The 24,092-nt window shown below is 38.3% G+C and overlaps 2 protein-coding genes across 16 annotated transcripts in view; one reads left to right on the top strand and one right to left on the bottom strand.

The window, feature by feature from the left end:
* The window catches only part of LOC137174134 (adhesion G protein-coupled receptor L3-like), a 245,605-nt gene that overhangs the window by 210,023 nt on the left and 11,490 nt on the right, over positions 1 to 24,092 (bottom strand). For 2 of the 8 annotated variants that reach the window (XM_067579247.1, XM_067579252.1), the window contains exon 1: positions 8,182 to 8,908. The gene's annotated coding sequence lies outside the window, so the exon portion shown is untranslated. Of the gene's footprint in view, positions 1 to 8,181; positions 8,909 to 14,756; positions 14,815 to 23,490; positions 23,760 to 24,092 lie in introns of those variants that run through there. The other 6 variants (XM_067579254.1, XM_067579255.1, XM_067579249.1 and 3 more) reach the window with 5 other exon arrangements.
* LOC137174133 (multiple PDZ domain protein) overlaps positions 23,060 to 24,092 on the top strand; it is a 47,376-nt gene continuing 46,343 nt past the window's right edge. For 3 of the 8 annotated variants that reach the window (XM_067579244.1, XM_067579245.1, XM_067579240.1), the window contains exon 1: positions 23,069 to 23,196. The gene's annotated coding sequence lies outside the window, so the exon portion shown is untranslated. Of the gene's footprint in view, positions 23,197 to 24,092 lie in introns of all 8 variants that reach the window. The other 5 variants (XM_067579241.1, XM_067579238.1, XM_067579242.1 and 2 more) reach the window with 3 other exon arrangements.

Raw genomic sequence — 24,092 nt, 5'->3', positions numbered from 1 at the left:
TAATGCATACAGACATTTAAGCCCATAAGGAGTAATACGTGTAACATGAACCATCCATACCGCACAGCCTTATAAGACACCATGCATCCTTATGAATGTGGCATACAAATGCATGCAGGTATGACAGCAGTCTGAAAACAACACAGAACAGGCTCTGTCAATAGCGACTGTTTCCAAACAACGAGGAGAAGTCATTCTGTCAGCACTTTTCAAACGCCAGCTTTCAGGCAGTCAATTAAGTTCAAGGTGAGACAAAAATGTGTTGTCATTTAAACGGTTTTGCTCCACTGGGGCGGTGCATCAATTCAGTCATCTCCATTCCAGAGGTGACAAAGGGCTGGCAGGGAAGTTTATATTTGCTAGTGGATACACAGTTTTCTGCTGTCATTATAGCAGCCTGAGATGAAGCGGGATAGCAGGTGTACGCAGCGCCTAGATTTAAAATGCACCGTTCCCGTGAGCAGGGGGCTCATAAAGACGGGAACGAACAAGAGACTACTCTATCGGAGCCCGCTCTGGCTGAGGCAGTCAGCTCTCCCAGATCTCAACCCCCCCACCCCTCTCCCCACTCCCACACACCTAAATCCAATCCTATGCTATCGATTAGGAAAATCAATTTGGTCTAAGTCAGAAGCACAGAGGGAGATGCTGAAATGCCGCAATACATTTTGAAGTCACAAGTGGAATCAGATTCTGATCAACACACAATGAATACACCCTCTTTTAATGCATGACAAATACGCCTTCTCTTAATTAAGAAAAGAGGAAACGACCTCACATAATCCAAGCATAAATCCTTCATTGTGGAGTTATCCACCTGTATCAAAACGCTTTAATTATCCGCCTGCAAAAAAAAAAAAAAACCCAAAAAAAAGAAAAACGCTTATACCCTCTGTAAATCTTATCAAGTATGATAGGAGGAATGGTATTTTAATTTAAAAACATTCAGCAGGATATTGTAATCAACATTTCTGCAAGGCATTCATGCTTTGTGTTCCATTACAAGCTCTTTTGAACTGGAAGGCTGAAAGAGTGGCAGGATTTCATGCAGAATGAAAACATGTTTTAATGGAATTTTTATCCAAATATAATAGTGAAACAATATTACACTTTATGTTCTTCAGTGCGCCGGCATGTTTTAAAGATACTGAGGAGCTACAGTAACACTTTTAAAGGCATCCAAAAAAGGTCTATTCTGTATCAGTCTTTTACCCAATCTACCTCATTTGATTACTTTAACAGAACAAAGCATGAATACAAGTGACCAATTGGCATTTTTCTGTTAAGAACATTACATAGTGCTTTACTATAGGTTGAAGGTGCACTTTAGTGACAGCTGGTATAAGACTGAGAGTGTAAAGTTGCTCTGCACAAATCTGAACCTGATATTTGCAGATACAGCAGCCTGTGAACAAGGAGGCTATCTTCATTTCTCTTTGCTGGCCAATTAGTGGTCAGATCAGGAGGTCCCAATGGTTTAGGGAGGCGTAAATACTAACCGTCATTTCCATTCATTTGTATGCGGCTGCAGGTGCACTACCTTATTATGTATTCAAGCCCAAACCTGCCTCCCAAACAGGCCATAAATTAACTTCTTTTAGAGCTTCAGTCTCAGAGAAGCATTGCATCTTTGTTTGAATTCTCTTCACTGGTCTAAAGTTCAGGGGAGGGAAAAAATACCCCACCTCAGAACAAAGAAAGGCCGTCAATATTGTTGCAAAAAACCCGGTTTCATACTGTAAAATGCACATAGACAAAAAGGTCTCAGATTTTACAGAGCAGTAAAGAGGTTGATGCACTGCAGCTCGGTTAGATTTTGTCAGTTTGATAGCTTTTGGATATCTTTTAACACCACCAACAGCGTCGTAAGGGTGGCTTGGATTGCTTTAAATGCTAAGTTGACATTTTTGGGTTCATATCTGCACTCCAGCAGAGCAAGTATCCTTTTCACTCTTAGGTATTCATTTTCCTTGGGCCAGTTCGCCCTCAATAGGAGCGAGGGTTAACAATATCATACAACAAGCACCTTTTTTGGGATAAAGACATGAACAGCGTAAATGTCAGTGCTAATTTCATCACAAAGGGGGCGACTGACTTGATCGTTGTACTCATCACTGGTCAGATATACTGCAGCGGCATACTGTAAGCCTTCCACGAGCTTATCCGCAAGGAACGTTCTTATAAGAATTACTGCGGCAATAGAAAGATCTCCATCTCTGTTCATGAAAATGAATGCCCTTCTGCATTTAGATATGCAGAAGCTAGTTAATGCTTTACGCTCATGTTCCCCTGGCAAGCAGCTTTTGTATCTCCGCCGGCAGAAGTTGTCGAGTGTTAAAATGTTCCTGCTAAGTGTTTGACCCCCTTAGGGACAACTTAACTAAGTGTCACATTAAGGGCAGAGGGGTGGCTTGCAGATAATTAAAACTGCAGTCTAAAACATAAGAATTTTTCCAAGCACACTGTCAGCAGTCATGGTAACATATACACTTGAGCTTGCGTACCAGCCTTGCAGGCCTTTATTAAAATTGAATGCATAAATTAAAGTGACGTGACAGTGGAATTCAAAACACAGCTGAAGCTTATTGTACTGTGAATGTAACAGTAGAAACTGCATTGTAGGCTGAAATTGATTTTATGGTTAACCAGCGGTATTATTCTCCACTTTTTAACAATGCAACGTCTTTTCCTAAATCCACATTTGTTTTCCTATTCATCGCCAGGATTACAAGTCAAAGGGTTAGCCAATAAAATATTTCATGACCTCACCCGATCCTCAACACACACACCAGACTCAGTGAAGTGGTATGAAATCCCCTGCAAATCCGTTAGTGATTAAAAAAAGACTCATCAATACCCCACACGCCCATTCTTTCTTATCCTAACCGCTTTTTGGTTGTAAACCAGCCACGGAGAAAGGTCCTGTGTCAAAACCTTTGTGTCCAAGCTCTTTATGAGACAGGACAGCTAAAGTGTTGAAAGGCAGAGACCTCGAGGACCTTTCCTCGGCCATGCTTTCTTTTTTTTTCAGCTTTTGCTTTTCTTCTTTTGTGACATTCCTGCCAGAAAAAGGGCCCCAGCAGACCAACCTGTCTCACTCTTAAAAGCATGATAATTCCTGTCACTGGGACCTTGGAATACAATACAGTAAGTGGTCTGCCTTATCTTTTTTGCCGCAGGTTTGAATATCATAAAGGATAAACATTTTATATGTATATGTATATGATATATATATATATATATATATATATATATATATCACTGGGGTTACACAGGACATAAGGCCACCCATTATTAAAAATCACAGGGGGGAAAAAAAACATCCAATATAAGGCATCATATTCCTCCTCTGAGCATGTTTCTGTGATTCTTAACATGTCAGCATCCAGCCGCAGGGATAAACAATCATTCAACTGCAAAATAAGTAATACAATCCATCATTCAGACAGCCTGTGTGAAAATTCAGGATGCGCCACTTCTGTGGTGTTCTGATTTTCAAACTCATCAAGGATCTCATTCAGTGATGCCCAAGAGAAGTCAAAAATATGTCTGATCTTTCAAGATAAAATCGTGTCATATGAAAAGAGATTTAACATAAAAGGTTTCAATCTAAAGAGCCCGTAGTTTGAATGTGCAAAAACACCTCAAGGTATAGTCACGTTAAACTTCTGTCAAATGAAACTGCACCAAACTTTAAAAAAAAAGGATAGATGTCATGGTTCTAATGGGGGTCTGGCAGTGTAATATTTTACAGAAAAATGTGACGGCACATCACTAGAATAATGACTTCTCCATTTCCAAACACAGTACATCCACCAATCAAAGTTAATCAAGGTTGAACTCTGTCTTCCAAGTCCGCCAAATCCATCCATGACATCACACCAACACAGGAAACCAAGGCTACAACTAAAAATGATTTTCATTATCAAATAACCTACTGATTTTTTCTTCAACATTTGAATAATTATGTTTATAAAATGTCCAAAAATGGATAAATGGGTATCAATTTCCCACAACCCACAGTGACGTCTTAAAATGTCTCCAACCAACAGTCCAAAACCCAAAGATATTCCATTTGCCATCATAAAAGACTAAGAACACTGGCAAGTATTTACATTTGAGGCTAGACCCATTTTTGCAGAACAAATGGCTTAAAAGACAAACTGATTGTCAAGAAAGTTGCAGATTCATTTTCTGCTGACTGACTAATTGATTAATCATCTAATCATTCCAGCTCTAAAGGAAACACATGCTTGGAATGTGCGGTCGTATGGATTTCAATTGAAACGAATGGGAGACGGGGTGTAATGTGACCGTATCTTTATCCTTCGAATTGAAGCCACCAATGTTGCAGATTCCATGAGTGAAAGAGGCTACTGAGTGGTTGTCATGGAGACCATCAAGTTTGCTGGAACTGTAATCCACTTTCTACAACGTAACTGTAATTCCTTAACAGGTTTTGTCATCGCCACCTCAACTGAACAATTTTTCTGACTTTGATCAATAAAAACACTGATTAATAATTTCTCTCATTAGTGTTTATGTGCGTGTGGTTGGTGGGAAGGACATTAAAAAGTAAATCAAAACAGCTGACCCCAAGAGAGACAACTATACAGACATTCAGATGGAGAAAATATAAATCCAACATCTGAAACGCCATCTGAGGAAAACTGTACTTGACTTTGAACATTGAATGCATTTATATGCAGTAGCATGCCAGATCACCACAGGCAAAGCACTTTGGTACATAGACATAAAAAGTTATTTATTCACTCAGTGATTGTGATATACTGCTTTTCAGTCCAAAGTCTGTTTCTTATTTGGACACATAGCTGTTAGAGTTGGTTTTAACTTGCTTAGACTACCAGAGGAGGGAGTGTGTGCAGCATTAGGACAGTTCAGTTATTGTCAAATGAGCTGTCGGTTCAAAGAAAGTATTAAATTAATTTAAAATCCTTAACGTTGTACTTTTATATTAGGCAGACCCACTCTTGTGGTAATGATTATTATAGTAATAAAAAGGAAGATTAAAAACACTAATTGCTAAAGGAAATCTAGTGTTTAAATCCATCACAACTTCCTTAAACATGAGCTACATAGCAAAAACGATGTCGTCAATACACAGGAAACGTGCACATGTGACTGACAGATGACTTTTTCAACCGCTACACTTTGAAGAATGGTTATCCAAATTGATACAGCAGTAAAAGCCCTCGCTGTACATAATGAGCCATGAAGCTGTGCCCCACATAAGCTAACCTAATGAAGAAAATTGGAGAGCCCATGTCTATATTCATACTGCGACGACAAATTGGATTCCTCCTGGCTTGCTATCATGTCCGAAAAGGCAAAAAAATCAAATCAAATAAATGGAACTGGCAATGGGAAGAAACGCAAATTCACTTGCTGAAAAAAGCTACACTATATCATCGAAGGGGTGAAAAGGGAACATCACAGAGAGTGGGATTACATCTGAGGAACAATACGAATGACCCAAAGAAGAAACAACATGCTTCCCAGCGAGGGTAACAAATTAACCCATATTAGTATTATACAACACAACAGGAAGAAATATGCGCCAGAACAAAGTGTTGCACTGTAAAACAACATACAAAAGAAAACACTCCACAGACTAAAAGGGGAGTCTGAATCACTCTTTCATGAGGCCTCTAAGTGTTTTAGGGGTGATGGGTTCTAGGCTTCTCTGGGGAAGAAAAAAAGATTAAATATTCATTTTAAAGAGCTGAGAGTAGACATTTCCAAAACATTTAACAGCATAAACCGGCAAAAATAACATTATGGTGAAAATACACAAACACTGAGTGGCAAGTTAAGCCATAAATGAATTTTCCTCTGTGACTCAGTCGTATTCGGGGTATTGTTCAGTAATTTACAACAACTGTTTGCTATATTCTCACTGTAAGTCCCTTCCCAACTGGTAAACCTGGTTTGGATGTAACAGAGGGGCTTGTCATTGAAGTTGCAGTTCCTTTATCTGTAAACAGAAAACCATCTAATCCATTGCTAGGGAAATATTACCTCTATTTGAATGCCACCTTTCCTATCAAATCAATGTATTAAATTACATTTGCATATACATAAATCATTCTAAAGCCACTGGCAATCAAAAACATGAGACTAGTGTCTTAAAAATTAAAATTAGAAATATACTTTGTTAAACTAATACATTCTGATTCAGATGGGGGACTAGAGACACTAGATCCTGTGCCTGTGGGGTATTATCATGTTTATTTCAACCACCTATCACTGTCTCACTTTGATGACCATTTCCATCAATGAGTCGTACAGTGACTCATGTTCACAACTCTCATCTTCCTACAACGCAACAGATTCAAAACAATTATTTTATTTTCATACAGTGCCGTCCCATCAGGTATCACATCAGAGGCTTGGTTCAACTGCTGTTATATTAAATATAACCTCAATTATATTCCACGGGGAGCAGCGTTTAGCTGAATCAAAATGGAAGAGACAGGCTGAACACAAAGTGCAGGTTGACATACTGTAAGTCAGAAAGCATCAAATGTCCCCTTGAGTTTCCCCTGGAGGAGGAAGTCAAGGTTTTTACTGTTATTAGCGGAAACTGCAGGTGTGTGTATGTGTGTGTGTGTTGAATATGTGTGTGTGTGTGTGTGTCATCCGCTTGAGGGCACTTCCACAAATGCAGATTATATGACAGATGGTACTGCAGCCCAGGACATAATGAATGTAATTGTCAAATACAATACAACCGACAATTATGTTAATGATATTCTGAAATAAGGGGGGAAAAAAAAACCAATACAACACTGAAGATAGTCACACACCTGAATCACAGATGAATCACAAGTGGCTGAAAAGCATCTCTGAATGATTGTCTCACCTCTTACAAACAAGTGATCCACTGCAGAAGAGGAGAAAACTAACTCGTCACCCTATTAAAAAAAAAAATCCACGTCTGTTGTAATTATTCAAGAGAAAATTCAAAACTACAGTAGGTCAGACCGGATTCCAAACGATGAATTGGAAATGAAGGTGCATCTTTGTGCAGTGATGAGAAAACTACAGATCCGATTCAGACTGATGGGCTTAGTTACCTTTTCCACTTTGATTTTGATGTTGAAAGACAGTGTGCTGTCCTTACATCAAAGCATTCGGTACAGTGGCCCCTTCAACTCTGCGCTCATTCTCTCTCAGACACAGGAAGCCTGTCTTTCTCTGCATATAGGCAACCATACAAGACATATGCAGCCTTTTCACCATTCTTTCTTTCTTTTTTTTTTAATTTCACTGCAACTGATATTATTTTTGCAAAAAGATCCAATAGTGACACTTTGGGAAAAAATGCAAATGAGTCAACTGACTGAAAGGGGAATGTTTTAGCTAAATATATGTGAAATGTCTCCATAGATACCGATAACTTGCACATTTTATACCGCACACATAGTCTACCTATTGTGAAAAATGCAGTTGCACCAAAGCATCTATCCTCACACTCCCAGTACATTTTGAACAACATCCTGCAACAGTAAACACAGGCCTGCATTCTTGATTCAAGCACCTTTGAAAGACACACAATTTAGCCTTTGTGGTCAGCTACTGTCTGTCAGCCTTTTTTTCACCCCTCCATATTTATAATTTATTTACATTGAAGTTGCTAGGGTTAGGAAAACTAAAACACTCCATGACTTCAGAATGCAAAAAAAAAAAAACTTCATTCATCCAATATATGCGCACGATTTTAAACTTCTATTAGAGCAGTGCACGTTATTTAAGCAGCATGTGAATGTTAAAATTTAAAAAAACACCTTTTACTCACTCAACAATTCCCCGGATACATGAGGTCATAATAATAATCCATCCCTCTAACAGAGCGGATTAATTAGTCCAAAAGGAAATTAAAAAAAATCATATTGGCTACCAATATGTTGCGCGTTGATCGACGCTGATTACACCTGAACGCATCAACAGCACAGTCAAAGTAATTAAGAGTGGAGTGCATGCCAAGACAGACATTACAGAGCACATCAACAGTACTGCAGGGATTCTTTCATGGGCATTATTATCGCCCCTGAGCTGAATCTGCAGATAATTTGTGGATATGCGCACAAACAAGAGAAGGAGGGGGACGACGACAATGTATTTTTTTTTCTTGTTGTTGTTGAGGAACGTCACACTTACCGCGTATTTAGAAACGACTGGTGAAAAGCAGGTATAGCTCACGTCCTTCCATTCAAAGTATTAGCGATCATTTCTCTCACAAGTGTCTCTCAGCCCGTTGGGTACCGTCCTTTACGCACTGTGTGTGTGTGTGTATGTATGTGTGTGAGTGTGTGTGTGTGTGAGGAACGGACTTGATGGGGGGGAAAAAAGGGGGTCGAGGACAGGAGAACAACGAATCCAAAATAGTTGCCTCCTGTCGCTCCGCTTCCCTTCCAATATCCGCGTAAAAATCGCCTCAATCTAATCTGCGGTGCGTCCACAATCCCCGAGTCCCCGGTGATGACAGGAGAAACAGCAGCTTCCCAGCGTTGTATCCACGGTACTGTCCCTTACATCCCTTTATGGCACAAGGCGTCCTTCTGTGCGGGGGCTACATCACGTCCCATACAACTGAAAGGCGAAACGCCAACAGCTCCTCACCACTCACGCACGCAAACAAGAGTAAAAAAAAAAAAAAAAAAAAGATTATCCAGAAGAATTTGGAAAAGGAGAGGTGGTGGTAGGGGGGGTTCTTGTGAGAAAAGCTCCGCAGGGGGAGAAGAATCTAAGTTGTTTTGGTCCAGAAACTGAGCTCTCTGCGACTATGACAAACCAATTGTACGCACTGGCTGGGAGTAATTCTGTATGGAGACAGAGGGGTTTGGAGAGCCAGTGAAAGGTGAGAGGAAAAACTCGGATGTGGATTGCCGCTCTCGCCATATACTCGGGCTCCACCTAGCAGCAAACACTAGATAACATGCTAGAAACCAAAGCCTCTCTACCTACAGTATTTCTCGCCTGAGGCTGGCGAGGAGACCTATGTTATATTGCATTCTGTCTGTGCGCATGTGACTGCAATATTTATGCGAAATCCACTGCCTCCTTCTCCAAAGAGTCAATGCTTCTTGGAAATGCAGCTGATATTAAGTAACTGTGTCCACCACAACAGTCATGTATTTGATGAAGGAAATGCAAGTTGAATTTTTTTTTTTTAGTTCATGACTTAAAATGCCAAACATTCCAGGTAAAAATGTAAGGGATGCTGTTTTAGAAATAAAAAAAAAATTGCAGATGCAGAATTTATTCAACACTTTCTTGGGGGGTGGGTGGGGGTTCATGGTCTGTTTTCTTGGTGGAAGCCTATTATTCAAGCAGATCAATGTTGAAACTTCATGTTTTTATCCCGTTGCATCAACCGCAGTTCATACTGTTCCTTTGGCAGTATTTTCAGCAGTTGTGAAACATCAGTTTAAAATGGCTTCACAAAATCAAACCCAAGTATGAAAGCTAAATCTTCAGATACCAACATCATTTGACTGAAATTGAATGATCAAAAAAACCCCCACAAAAATCTTTAATGTTCTAATGACCTTTGAACGCTGCTGCTGCAGCAGCTGCACCACATCTCCATCTGGAACCAGCCAGAATTCAACCTCTCAATCATTCTATAGCCAATTAATCACTTTAATAATCCTAATTACAATCAAACAATAACAAGTAATCATCTAATCACTCACCCAGTGCTATACTAATGAGCCCATGCGAACACAGACCTGCGGCCCATTTTTGCACTGTGTTTCCTGTCTGAGAAACACCTTGAACTCCAGAACACCCCCATGAAAAATAATGGCTGGCTCTGTTTGAAAAGATGCAGCGTTATCTCCGCCTGGCACTGCTTTCCATGCACCCCCGATGCAAATGGATTTCTCCAGGTAGAGCATTGACCAAAGCAGCCTGCGATTACCACTTGCATAAACCAGGTAGCTTCAAAGCTACGCCATAAGTGCCATGCAATATACCGCCGCCGTCTCGACTACATAAAATGTACAGGAACTACAAAATAACAGTTTTTACATTAGCAGTAACATGAATACTACACCGATGCTGGAGATACAGATGCCTGCAGACTAATAGAATACTAGTCAGCTGCGGATCAGTTCCTTTTTATCTTATGAATAACACACTCTTCATGATTGAAGTATAAACAGCTTTGCGCTTCCTCCACTGAAACGGAAAAGCATTTCAAAAACATGTAAATGAAGGCAAGTTAGACCCTGCTATAGTTTTATAGCAGAAAAAGACAGAAAATCATTAAAGTGTTAGGAAACATCCCTGAACTGCATGAATACAGCAGTTTCCCTTTTTCAAAAGCTGAACTGAACTAAAAGTCCAAATCGAAAATCCCAATAAAGAATTCATGTTATTCTTGTGATTATTAAGCTCCATCATTACTTGTCAGTGTTAGGAACTCTTATTAAAAGTTGTAATACAAAGAAAAAGATATGATCAGACAATAGTCTGAGCTTCTCAAAACACAATGAACAGCTTACTGTGTGAAATCAGACATTTCAACATTAAAAAAATACCCGTAAACTATTATTATCAGTCTCCCATTTACAGTAAATGGATCAGCAAAAGGATTTGTTTCTTATTTCATGCCGAAAAAGATTTCATGCAAATTCTACACTAAGGGTCCTCAAGACAGAGATAACACTACTCTTGTCACACAAATACCTTTCATTTTGAGCCGAGTGTCCTTTTAGGAATTTAAAAATTACATTCATAGTCATATGCCTCTGACAAATTGCAAAGGCAGAGTGAGTTCATTTTCAATTTGAGATGAAGTGTTTTACAAAATCAAATTCAACACCCACACACTCTCATGCTGATACAAATATCATCACTTAAATTTTGATTATAAACAGGAAAAAAAATGCTTTTTTTAAACAAAGCAATAAAGTGTTTTCCATAAATTGGACACTCAGTTGATTTACAAGTTTAAAGCTGTTATAATCAATATTTTTATATCAAGATTTTATCAAATCTCCAGGAGATGAATAAACAGAAAATGTTGTTTTCTGCCACAGCCGGCAGTTTTATTCATTGAAAAAGCATCTAACTGACTGTACTCTACCTGCCCAGCACCAAACAGCAGGCAGACACAGCTAGAGACTAGCTGATGGATACAGTGCAGCATTTAGCAGCTAAAGGGCCAGATATTTCCTTCAGGAGTCTGTGAAGATGAAAAACATAGCTACAAGGGGAGTAAATTATTGAACTTACATTCACTAAAGGTGGTAAGAAACATGACTCCAAATGAACATTGCTCTATATCTGCTGGATGTGGGAAACTTTTTGCTAACAAGTGTGGCATATCAACTTAAAAAGTGATATTTTCTCAGTTTTGTGTTTGCAGCTTGTTTCTGCTGCCCCCAAGTGGCCAAAAAGTCAGTTATTGCAGGTTAAAAAATCCATTAAGCATCAATAGAATAACATAATTTATAATACAGTAGATTTATTATCCACTGTGAGGACGGCAAAGGTCATGGATAATATATATTTAATATTAGTTATAATGTAAAAACTGAATTATAAATTTGAATATCTGTTTGTTAAATATTTGATTACTATTCTTATCTCAGTAAACATCTGTATAGCAGCATGTTGCATCGGCAGTTTGGATTGTCTGGCACTCATTCAGTATCAAAGCCAGTACACTGATACCAAAATGGGATTTCTTATGAGCACTTGTGTCTTAGCAGGTGCGATGGAAGACAAAATATATATCAATCAAAAGCCAAACCCAGAAGATGCACAGTTGGGCTTTAACTACAGTATGTTGTGTGCATAAAGTTAAATTATAATGTTCTGGTTTCACACAAACACAAAAGTGTTTCCTCTTAATAGAGGAAACTGAGGGAAAAAAAGGAGACAATCTGCATACGACAGGCTGAAAATATCCAGTTCTTTTTTTTTTTTCTTTTGTTGTTGTTTATATTTGTAATTGTATCTACATGTGCCACAAGCAAACAGTATATATGAAATATTAATGGATAAAATCTGCAGAAAGAGGGGGAAAAACCTAACAAACATAGTTTCCGAGCCAAGTCATTTGTATAACAACGGGCTCATTTCAATGTCTATTTCCTTGTAAACACCAACATTTGAGGTTTATGGCAATATGTAGAATTGTGTGTGTGTGTGACATGCTAATGCTAAATTTCCAGCTGCCAACAATGGATTTACTAAATACAGAGAGCTAAGCACCTGAGACACAGTCATAATTGAACACCATAAAGTGATGCACGGCACTATAAAACCTCTGTACAGCTACTCACCATGCTGTTATAAGAAACTCCTGCCAAACATAAAGCTGTTCAGGAAAATTAAGGCTTATGGGGACAGTTGTTGTGCAAAGTGAATCCAATAATGTAGAAGCCATTTTCCCTGTTTATCCATGCTAGCAAGCCTAGGAATTATCATCTCCACAGTGCTGACACTTACATTATGCAGCAGTGCTTAAAGTGCTTAGACAACTAAACACTCTTCTTCAGCTATTTGTGGGGAACTGTGAGGATGTGCACTTGGTTTAGCGAGTTTCAGTGGCGCTAGGACTAAAAATTTATCGGTTTTACGAAAATGATTCATATGATTCGATTAGATTTAGGCACATTTGGTTAAAGATAGAAAGCGATCGCAGTTATGGTTGAAAGAACTACTTGATTAAGGTTAGGGAAAGAACATGACCGTCACAGTCATGGTGAATAGAAAAACAAAAAAAGTGGGCTGTGGGTAGGAAACCAGAAACAAACTGCGGTCTTATCTTTCCACAGCTGTTTTTGACCCATTCATCCACCCAAACCTCCTCCGTAAAAGGGTTTTGTGGTGCCGATAACGTCATCACACTACATCCGCCTTTGTTCCAGACAGACAAGAGTCATAACTCACACAGACTATTACTGGGTTGGATCTTTGTCAGGTCAGAAAAGAAAAAAAGAAAAAAAATTGGCCTGACAAAGATCCAAATTGGATCAAAACATCCATTTGAATTAAAATGAAAGTTGTGGCTTTGGATTAAGTGTGCAGGTGTTGATCTACAGCACTTTACATTATTAAACCTATTTCAAGGGCTGCTTAATGTGACTTATATTTAACTTAAGTGCGTGCCGGCACATGACTACCCCGCAGTCAGTAGACACGACATGCCTGCCTACGTCGTACATTACATCAGCTGCAATAAAGTTCACCAAGCAACACCTACATTTCTTTCACCCACTGCAGCACAAACAAGGGACTAGTCACATTCTCAGCAAACATTATTATTTTAAATCTCCTACATATTTAAAAAAAAAGAATAAACCTACATTATAGAATCAGTTTACTTAGAATTAAGACACAAAGATGGAATCACTTAAGTGAGTCCAGCAGCCAATACTGTAACGAGTCAATGTACATAATGCAGTTCAACAGGCTTGTGGTGTTTGTTTGGATTTGTGTGTGTGTGTGTGTGTGTGGGTGCCCATGTCGGTATTCATCTTTTTTTTGTTTGTTTGTTTGTTTTTTAACGAGGCAAAAATTGCTCTTTGACTTTTTAAACTCATTCATATCATGACTCTGACAAATTGGAGTCAGCCCTAACAGACATTTTTGAATAATTCAAATCAGAATATCGGCTGCCATCCGCTTCAGATTAATTTGCGTCCTAATGCATACGGGTATAATGATTTCAACATAGACAAACAAACAAAAAAAAAGAGTGTATAACTCAATGTACTGAAATTAAAATCCGGATCAATGAATCTCTGTATTCTACTGGATGAGCAAGAGAAAGCGTGTATGTGTCTGCAGTGAGGGTGTGTAGGAGTGAGGCTAGCTATACACACACACACACACCTACTATAGGCAAAGGTTGTGTGTGGAAAAGAACTCACTGTGCAGTTACTGTCACTGGGTGTGTTTCTTTCTTTCTCTTCCTGAGTTTTTTCCCATATTTTAAGATTTTGTGAAACATGGTTTCTAAGGCTTTGTGCTAGGTTAAGTTGCACATACAGTATATTGTCACATTCTTTATAAAATATTACTGAAGTCAACAAGATTTGATTCAGCTAATTCTGCTAAAATAAAAATAGATATAAAATAGATATATCTAAATACCACGACAATATGAGTTCTACAAATAATCAGGAGTACACCTACAGTATATGTGTGTGTTCCTTGAGATTTGCGTTTGACCTTTGCTGTGTTTAAACCCCCACACGACTGAAAAATCACTGCAGCAAAAAACACAGCAGCACGTATACAGAGACGCCACAAAGGAAAAAAACAGAGCTTTGTGCTAAAAAAAGAGACGTCTTCAACCCACATGTCAGTGTTTGAGAACAGTTCCTGCTTGCTGCGCTTGCTTTTTGCACAACATGCAAAATTTGCACAAAAGTTTACTATATAAGTTTATCTTAACGGTGCTACTACTGGCATTCATGTTATTTAAAGCTGTAGGTATGTTCAGGAGGAAGGAAATCAAACCTACAGATATTCTAACAGGCACAAAGGATGATACACGTCCTACTTCTCCTGTTTCAGAGTTATTATTGGTCGGATGGATTTCCACACATTTCACTTTGTAATAAGATCATTGGAAAGCTAAATGAGTGGTGCTATTACTGTTGCTGTGATTCCGAGATGTTACACAGCTCACGTTTCACCAATACAAAGACCGGCACACATAATATTTTCTATTATTTGTAAATTGTATTAAGTAGAGAGACACTCATTACCTTTAGAGAACCTGAAGTGTTCACTGCAGTCAAATATGATGATGTAATCAGGAACAGTCTAAAAGGAAAAAAAAAACAGAAAAATGTCAATTTAGCAACCTCAACTTAATTATGTTATGACTTTAGTATATCTATTAAAGGTGCACCAATAAATATTTTTATATTAACAATGGACCAAATGATTATGTGTAATGGCAAAGGGGTCACTCGTATTGACGAACCTACAGGTAATTGTCACTCAACTCTGCAGTTGCTCTCAGCTCTGCGGGGAGTTCTTTTAGCTCATTGTTTTGGTTTTACAGCCTGCAAATTTATTGTTTTGGTTGACTCTCACAGCTCTCATTAACCCTGTTTCCAGCACTAGCAGGCAGCTGTTTCTGGCGAAAGAGTTTGAATCGACCCACTGTATATATTACCTATGTTACCCGAACAGAAGACAGACAAAGTTAGTGGCTAGCTTGTCAACATAGTGGAGCATTTAGCAGTTAAGGTGGCCAGATAAATGAATAACAAATGAATGCTAATGTTGCTTCATGTCTGCTATATGTGTTGTGTTATAATTCTTTGCTACCACATTTGCCATAACAACCTTGTAAACTGATAATATGTCAATAACAGCTTGTGGCCTAAAACTTTACAGCTTCAACCATAATCATGACATGTCCTGAAAGTTAGCTAGCTGGTTCTAGTTCTCTAACCTTTGGTGCCATGCACAGAGATTAAAAATAGCTAACTTAATGTCCATTATGAAAATTCTGTCTGATCTAGCAACATAATCTGGAAGCCTTTACACTTCCCTAAAAACCTATTTTGCTAATACAAAAATGTTACACAGAAAACTAATCTGAATGAGATACAATTGCCAAGTTATATATTATCAGCAAGGAAATTAAGTCTAAGATCTTATAATTTGGTCCCTGAAAAAGTCTTATATGTTTGATTTTTATGAACGTATTGTAATTTTGTAAATAAACTAAAGAAACCAAAACAAAAAGACAGTGATAGCTGATGAAATACCATACTATAATTAGTGACATCTCCATCTCAACACATTTAGACAACTCTCTGACACACTCAACAAAAAACAAACATGCACAAAGATAGCGTTTACTGCAGTGCTGTGGTACACGATTGCATTAATTTTTGTGTCCTAATCAACTCTAAATTCAACCGGCTGTCTATAAATCCTGGTTGCCCAACAGCATGTAGGTGGTCATGTGTATCGCTATATTCTATCAGTCAACAAGCAGACAGTTTTAGGAGAGAATCTTGACAAGATGCTTGTTTTTTTCCCCACCCTGTCACACATACACCATCACTTCCTCAGCAATTAAAAGCATTTTCACAAACAACACCACGTTATTTATCATCATGTCAGGCATCCACCACTCTGCGTCTTTCTCTCTCAAGTTTGGTGTGAAAAGGACAGAAAATGTTGGAAAGGGAACAGATACAGTACACGTTAAATTTACATGTCACCTATATTACAGTAACTTTGGCTAAATAACAGTCAAATGCATGTGGCCATAAGCTTTCTTCATGAAAAAGGTAACTTCTGTTTTCTGGATACAATACAGGCCTCAAAGTGTTGTCATCACGTAAGTTCAGAGTTAGATAAACATTTAGTTCTACCACTGTGTAAAAGTTGTGTAAATGTAATTACTAGTCATATTTTGTATTTTCATGCATCAAGGATTCAGAAGCCAAACTGTATTAAGGGCTGACCTACCATCATAAAGAGCATTGTAATGGATGATATAAGAAATACATCAAATCTAATGTCCTGTCATCGCTCATTTTAAATGTGTGCACAACTCGGTATATGTGACTATCCTCTGTCAGTAATGTGCATAGCATGATTGATGGACGTGTTCAGGGTGTTTTTATGTATCATGGCTCATGGGCTTGTGTTTTGTGTGCCTATACATAATTATTGTGCCTGGATTCAGTGTCAGATAAATGTCTGTGCGGTGTTGCTAATGGACCTCCTGACTGTGCATTCAGCTCAGCAGCTTCTCTCATCATTCCTGCCGTACATTAAATCTGAGTATCCCCTCTGTCTGTCAGACTTAATTGCCATTCCTGATCACACACCTCTCTGAGGCAGGTTTCTCTTGTAAAAGATTTCAGAAGCTATTTGATGTAAAAATAAAAAAATAAAACACCCTCCTACAGCGATCTCTCCAGGCTATGACAAGAAAAACCAAGAACGTTTCCAAAATTCCTCAGTAAATAGTGAGTTTATTTATTTATTTAACTTTGTAAGTATTAGAGTAGGCAATAGCCTAATTAAATCTCTCCTTCCCTCCCTTCCTGAAGCTGTCCGTGGTTCATACTGTTTTTTTTTGACTGATGTATCGTCCCCCACCTCACCTCACAACAACAGACTCCCCCGAAACCTGCGGCGTAAACTGAATACTGATATTAACATTGCCACAATACCTAGGGACGGCAATGTTGATGGTTCAGTCCACCACTTTGGTCCAGACTTGAATACAAAGCATAACAACAGCTGTGGACCAAAGAAAGATGGCAGCAGGAAGCACTGTCACCTTGTTTGTTTTGTATGATGTAAGACAAATATGAACGTAATGCTTAATTGAAGTATGAAAACATAAAATAATGTACACTAAGATTAATGCTTGCATTAAAGACTGAGCAGACATTTAATTTATCATATTTTTCCCAACTTCATCAGGCACATCTATTATCCCCACTGCTGCTCACCTCTGCTTTGACTCAGGGTGCATTCAAAAGCCCTTGACATTGTGTGGCATTCTGAGCGCTACAAAATACAACCAAGAGTAGTCTGAATGTAAGCTTATATTGTGGGGACATGACTCCGTTAACTGCTCTCAAATCTCTTTCAAGTGATGTAGGTTGTAATTTCCTTGAAGTGTGAAGTTACAGAAACCGGGGCTGAACGATAAATCATATTTTCATCGTCATTGCGATACGAACATGCAATATGAACATGCACGTGCAATATGAACATGCACGATAAACTTATCGCATAAGACTGTTGTTGTGTCTATGTTATGTCTCCAACAGAACGTGCATAGGGTTTTTGAGGTGAAACAGACTTATTGTCATCAACTAAGAGTTGGTTTAAGTTGTTTAAGTGCTGCAGTGTGTGTTAGTCAGCTGGTCTTGTTTGTTACTGCTGATTGCTGCTCCGCTCCGCTAACATTAGTCTCTGGGTGACTGCGTAGAAAGTATTCATAATGTCCTTCATGTTCCTCTCACAAAGGTAATTATTTAGTCATTAAATCAAAAAATGCTTGCAACCGCTGCCTTTTTTGAAGATGAACTCTAGCGTGTGTGCGCTGTAGACTGTCCGGGTGCTGCACTGCTCTCACAGTGGAGTTAAGCCTTTTCTGTTCCATCAACATCATGTTATTAACTAACATTTAGAAAATCGATTTTTGACATTTGTGAAATGAAACCTGCCATGAGGGGTAGATATTTTTTTTCCTGATTTTATCTAATTTTCTCTTGATTTAGTGGCCCTGCTCTGTTTCAATTTTCCCCTTTATGCTATAGATCTCTGCACCTTGATGATTGCAATGGGAGACAGTACAGTTATTTTTAATTGCTGTGTTTAATTTATGTGTATTTAATCATTTAAATTGTTTTCCCCCAGATATATTTTTATTTCAATACTATATGGTAAGAGATGTATTTTGTTGATTTTAGACGAATTTATTTTAAAGGGAGCAGGGGAAATTAAACTTTAATTTCTTATAGTTATGGTGTCTTATTTAAATTAATGCTCTCTTGAGTTGGTTGGGTATTCATGTGCAATTTGTTCAATAAAAGCACATTTGAAATAATTTATTTCATTTCTTTATTCAGTGGACATAGGCTATTCAATGTTTGGAGACTATTAAAGCAAAAAGACATAGGAACTGTATAGCTAATATACACACTTCAATATTTGTTTATTTATTGCAAGTCATATCATCATGGTAATATTGAACAATGTCATCACACATCACAGATTTTCCTCATATCGTGCAGCCCTAACAGAAACTTGAAAAGAAGATGGAGGAAATAAATTGTCCGTAATGAGCCACAATAGCAGGTTAGCAATCAGCGACCTGTACCAAGCAACCTCAGAGCTGCCAACTCTCAGGCACTGAAGGAAATTGACGCTAATCACATTCAATCACACCTCACCTTTGATTCCTCACACTTCAAAAGTTTAAAATATGCAAATATGCATTTATCACAGTCAAAATGTGTTCTTTTTCTCATCTTGTCATCACTGTTCAGCATTTCTTTAATTTGTTACCATGTTATCGACCTAATGCATGACAAGGAAGAGAGAACCATTCTTGGTCTTGCACATAGGACTACTTAATCATTACATTTATAAATGTATTACAGAAATGATTGTTAAAAATATGGAAAATTTTATATAGGACCTTTGTTTTGCAAACTCAGCTCTCATAGTTATGTATTACATAAGTACAGTGCTGCATGAGTGCTAAATACAAAGAAAACAAAAGGTTACAGTTCAGTAGTTATAAAAGAATGTGTAGAATTGATTTTATTTTTATGTCTGGTTTGGCATGACTTTTGGTGTGCACACTCATCATCCCAAGAGACAGAAGTTGATTGATTTTGATGGCCTTATGACCTCCTCTCCATCACAACATTCCAAGTCTCATTTTTGTTACCAATACAGTCTCTCAAAGTCTCCACAATCTGAAAAAGTAACAGCTGGATTGGCATTAAATTCTGTTTACACATCCATATTCCCAACAGGAAAACCCTATTGATTAGCCATGACCCATATAACCTTTGCTCTACAACACCATCAGGCCAAACTTTCAATTTTCAATCCTCTGACCCCAAAGACATACTGACACAAAGCTAGAATTCCCTATAGGTCCAGTGTCAGGATAACCTGTCAATTTTCAATAGATCTTAAACTCTTATTCTTTCTTGTTGTTTGCAATTTACTATCATTGACCCAGGACTAATTCAGTTTAATATCTAGTCTGTTGTTTTATTTTTACCTCATGGCTTGTCTGACCTGTCATAGGTTAGTGTTATGTTTATGTTTATCGGTCTGACTGGGAATATAACTTTACACCTTTGTGCTTTTCCTACCACGACAAGTCAAAATGCCTGCTGTGAAAAAGGCCATTAAGATTAATGAAAATTCTTTCAATAAAACGGTACCTACTATAACTCAGTGAATTCTTAATTTATTATCTCTGGCTAGCCCTCTTGCATGGGAAAAAAAGATTGTGATCTAATTCCCTCTATGGGCTTTTGTTACATCTTTAGGGATGTCATAGTTCCAAAAGCTTTTTGAATGTTGATTGATTTATTGGCAATAAATCAAGACAGGCAGACAATGCCCGCTTTCACTTTGCCAGTATGTTTCAGTCATTGGACTTGCGATTCCTTCATACACCTAATTGGTCCCCATTAAAAGTATGACATCTGAAAAGTGATTCCCTTTAGAGGAAATGACAAGTTTTCAGGCAGCAATGTCGTTTTATAGTAGAGATGGTTGTCACTGTATTGCTACATCATTGTGACCTTGAATAATCACTTCCACTGTTGATCTCCACACCAAATTGCAATCAAGCAATATTAGCAAAACAATATGAACATGCCCGGTGCAAAGTCCTGTATATAACCTACCTACAGACCTTTCTCACTGCAGACATTTTGACTTGTCAAACACAGATGTATCTAATAGTATTGCTCATGGCTAATATGGGCTTACTGGTTCATCAGAGTGCTCATGGAGAAAAGCTAACCCTGGTCCCAGTATAGTCATGGAGACCATCAAACAAAGGTACTTAAAACAAAAGGAAAGTGTATGTTTCACAAAACTAACTCTTTACCAGTTGTGGTATGGCAACCCAGCTGGGTCTAAACATTTTAATAATGTAAACCTTGGGTATATGGGGCTTTAATGAGTTATGACATTGTCACTAGTGTGGTATTTGCTTGTTAGAATAAATAACATTTAGTTGTTCAATACCTTTATTTATTCCTTTGTGGGTTGAGTATTTGTGACAGAAAATATACCAATTAACCTGTTATGCTTCGGGTTGAACTCTATTGTCGGCTTTTCTGGTCTTATTTTACAATGCCAGTTCAGCAAAGGTCCATTTAAAAGGCTTAACTGAAATGAACAAATGAAATTAAATCCTGTTCCTTAGTGAAAGCAAAGGACACAACAAAACTACTGAAAAAAAACATCACTAAGGATTTGAATCCAGTTACACCACCACAGATTTGGTGTCTCATGTCACTAAGCAGTCTTACAATGACTACCACTGAAGGCTCGTGATAGGCAGGTATAAAAATACAAAATGCATAAACTGCCTAGGACAGAGCTGAATGGGGTTTTTTTCATTCTTTGTTTCTTGTTTCAATCTCTTGTCTTTTTCAGCTTTTGGCTGAGTCAGACCTCCCACATTAAAGTGGCTTATTGTCAAAGTAAGAGGGGAGTTATAGTGTGGATAAGAGGGTGGTAGAAGGAAAGATATAAATGGCAAAGGGATTTAGTCAGTATTAGCTTTCTGAAAGAAGCTGGTATTCCTCTCCCCCGTGTTGAAATGACTCTTAAAGAGTGACCCTGCTCCTTCCTGCTTTCCTCCTCTGGGGTTTTGATCCATGAAAACAAAAAATCCTGGAGCTGGAAGCCCTGGCGTCAGAGGGCAGATGGTGATCAACAGCTTGGTAGCATCTTCCTGACCGGCCAATATTTAAGATCTTCTCTTTGCCTAACATTCAATGGGAAAAACATAATCAGAATATTTCTATTTTGATGCTGTTAGGGTTGAGCCATGAGTTAACAGGCAGCAGCTTCTATCCCAGTGGGCATTTGATACATTTCATTTCGAATAACAGCTCATATCAAATTTGATAAGCATGGCGCACTGCCGCCTGAAATGGAGTGCATAATCCTATAAACAGGACACAGACAGAGAATTTCAGTTTTATCAGTGTGTTGTGTCCTTTGCCAAGGTGCTTCCTAGGCCTAAAAATACTTTACACTTGTAATCAAAATCACACCACGTATCGCTTAGTATACCTGAATGCTTATTAGCTTAATACATTTATTTTTTTAAATGTACTTGTGTGGGTTTAGGCATTTACTGTTCGTGTATGAGTGTGTGGGTGTATTAATGATGTACAGTATGTGTGCTTGTGGTTAACGGAACTAAATGTGTATTGTGGGGTTGGCTCGTTCATGTTCTATTACCAGAATTCTTTCAAGTCTTTCACATATTACAATGTTGGATTGACCAACATACTTATATTCAGAAAGTGCATATTATTACTACAGCAGCAAAGCAAAACTGTCATAATAAGACTGATTGACAGTTATATTTTAAAAGTTAAAAGTTCAATGTGTTTATTTTATAAATCGCCTTCCTTGGAGCTTATTCTCCCTGAGCTACATAAGAGTTTAAAGGCACAGATGTTCAAATAGTTGTAGGTCTCACTGGGATTTATTATCTGTCTGTACTATAGGTGGAAGTATGACATGAGGAAAATGAATTGGCTACTACATTAATCATGTGGCCTGTCTTTTAGAGAGGCAACTAAAGTCCAAATGAAACAGCATTTCGAGAGCATCTAACTTCTGCATCGTGATGTATTTCCGAGTGAAAAAGGATAGACAGGCGGGACATAATGTTGGGAGGAATTTGATTTGAACAGTGGGCGTGTCATAGTTAGTTAAAGATTGATTGATGGGTGAATGTCATGATATTACTGGTTAAAATTGGTTGATTCAAGCCTATGTTAGCACACATCATATTTTTGTTTTCCAAGAAGAAACCGTGATTAGATTTTAATATAAGAATACACAGAAAACTTTTTTTTGGATTATTTTGTGAAATAGATGCACAATATGAGCAGTGATACGATTTTAAAGGGTTAAAAAGACTTTTTTTTTAAATTTCATCTCGACCACAAAATACTATTATTATTTTAGTATATCTATCTATGTATCTATCTATCTATCTATATATATATATTAGATACAAAACCCTGAGGCTAGCTACCTGTACGTACTGGTTGTTTTCTGAATCTGTGTACAAAATATAATGAAGCTGCCATCTTTAGAGTTTGGAACTTAAAAGCAACAGGGGCTCAACAGTAAATTTTCGCCCCAGGGTCTTCAAAAAAGTTAATTCGGCCATGCTAAAGTGAGTTTAACTGTGGCCCTGGCCGGAACTGAGGGCTAGGCCTGACAATCTGAAGTCCTGGGTGTCAAGGCAGCCAGCAAGCGGCGCTTCAGTCCCAGCTGAACTCTCGGTGCCGCTATCGCTGAAAATGTCCATAGGATCGAGTTACACTACGCCCCATCTTTAAGCCCCAGTCAGTGCGCCGTTAGCCGCAGGACAACGCAGGATAGGGTAAGATACTGGCCGCCGGGAAAATAAGGCTCCACACTCATGTAAGTGAATATTTTCTGACAAGTTTCGCTCGGAGAAATGTTACTAATGACTTCGGGAAAACACGAAATGACTTCAGCTTTTGCAAGAGTCGCCCTTTTGTTCGCTACAATGTCGCTAATGAGAGGAAAATATTCTGAGACGCCTGCTGTCGCGGCGGTTCACTAAGCATTTAAGCAGGGATTTAAATTGTCCTAAGTGCTTCTTTTCGTGTATAAAGTATTTTCGGCGTGGTTTAAATAGCCACCGTGGGCGTTTGTATACCCCAAAGCAGTGATACTGTCTAACTTCTTTACCGTCTTCTTGTCGGAAGCCTGTTGCTTTCTTGCTCCATGGATGAGATGGGGAAGGAGGAGGAGGAGTTGTTGAGAAAAGCGGATTGTCCCAAGTGTCTTGACGACTATATTCAAAATATTATCAAACCGGGCAGGATACGCGTACGTACTTAGTAGCCAATGCTTGATTAACACAAGCGAACATTTAAACAGTCTCCTCTCTTCTCGACGTAATGCTTATTGTTTTGGAGAAGAGCTGCGCGACAAAATGACAGCCTGTTATTATTGGTCACTTGTGGTCACGGCAAAGCTCACACATGACTTCAGCAGCGAGGCAAATGCCATCTTAAAGCTCCTATCTTGTGTTTTGGATTGAAGTCCAATGAGTAACAGTAGCTGAAATGCTCCTTAGGCCTTCTGTGAATCATTACTCATTACCGAATATGTGCAAGCAGTGAATCACTTCTACTCTTTCTGAAGAATAGGAGCGATATAACTGCAATACATTTGAACGGATATGGTATAATACATCTTTGGAAACAACACCTATAATATTGTGTTACAACTGTTTTATCTATATTACTGTAATAGCACATAAAAAAAACTAAACACCCTCATTAAAT

This window comes from Thunnus thynnus, chromosome 22, assembly GCF_963924715.1.
Source record: "Thunnus thynnus chromosome 22, fThuThy2.1, whole genome shotgun sequence".
NCBI classification, from domain to species: domain Eukaryota; kingdom Metazoa; phylum Chordata; class Actinopteri; order Scombriformes; family Scombridae; genus Thunnus; species Thunnus thynnus.
The sequence above is the reverse complement of the archived record's forward strand: the minus strand, read 5'-3'. Positions and strand labels throughout refer to the sequence as shown.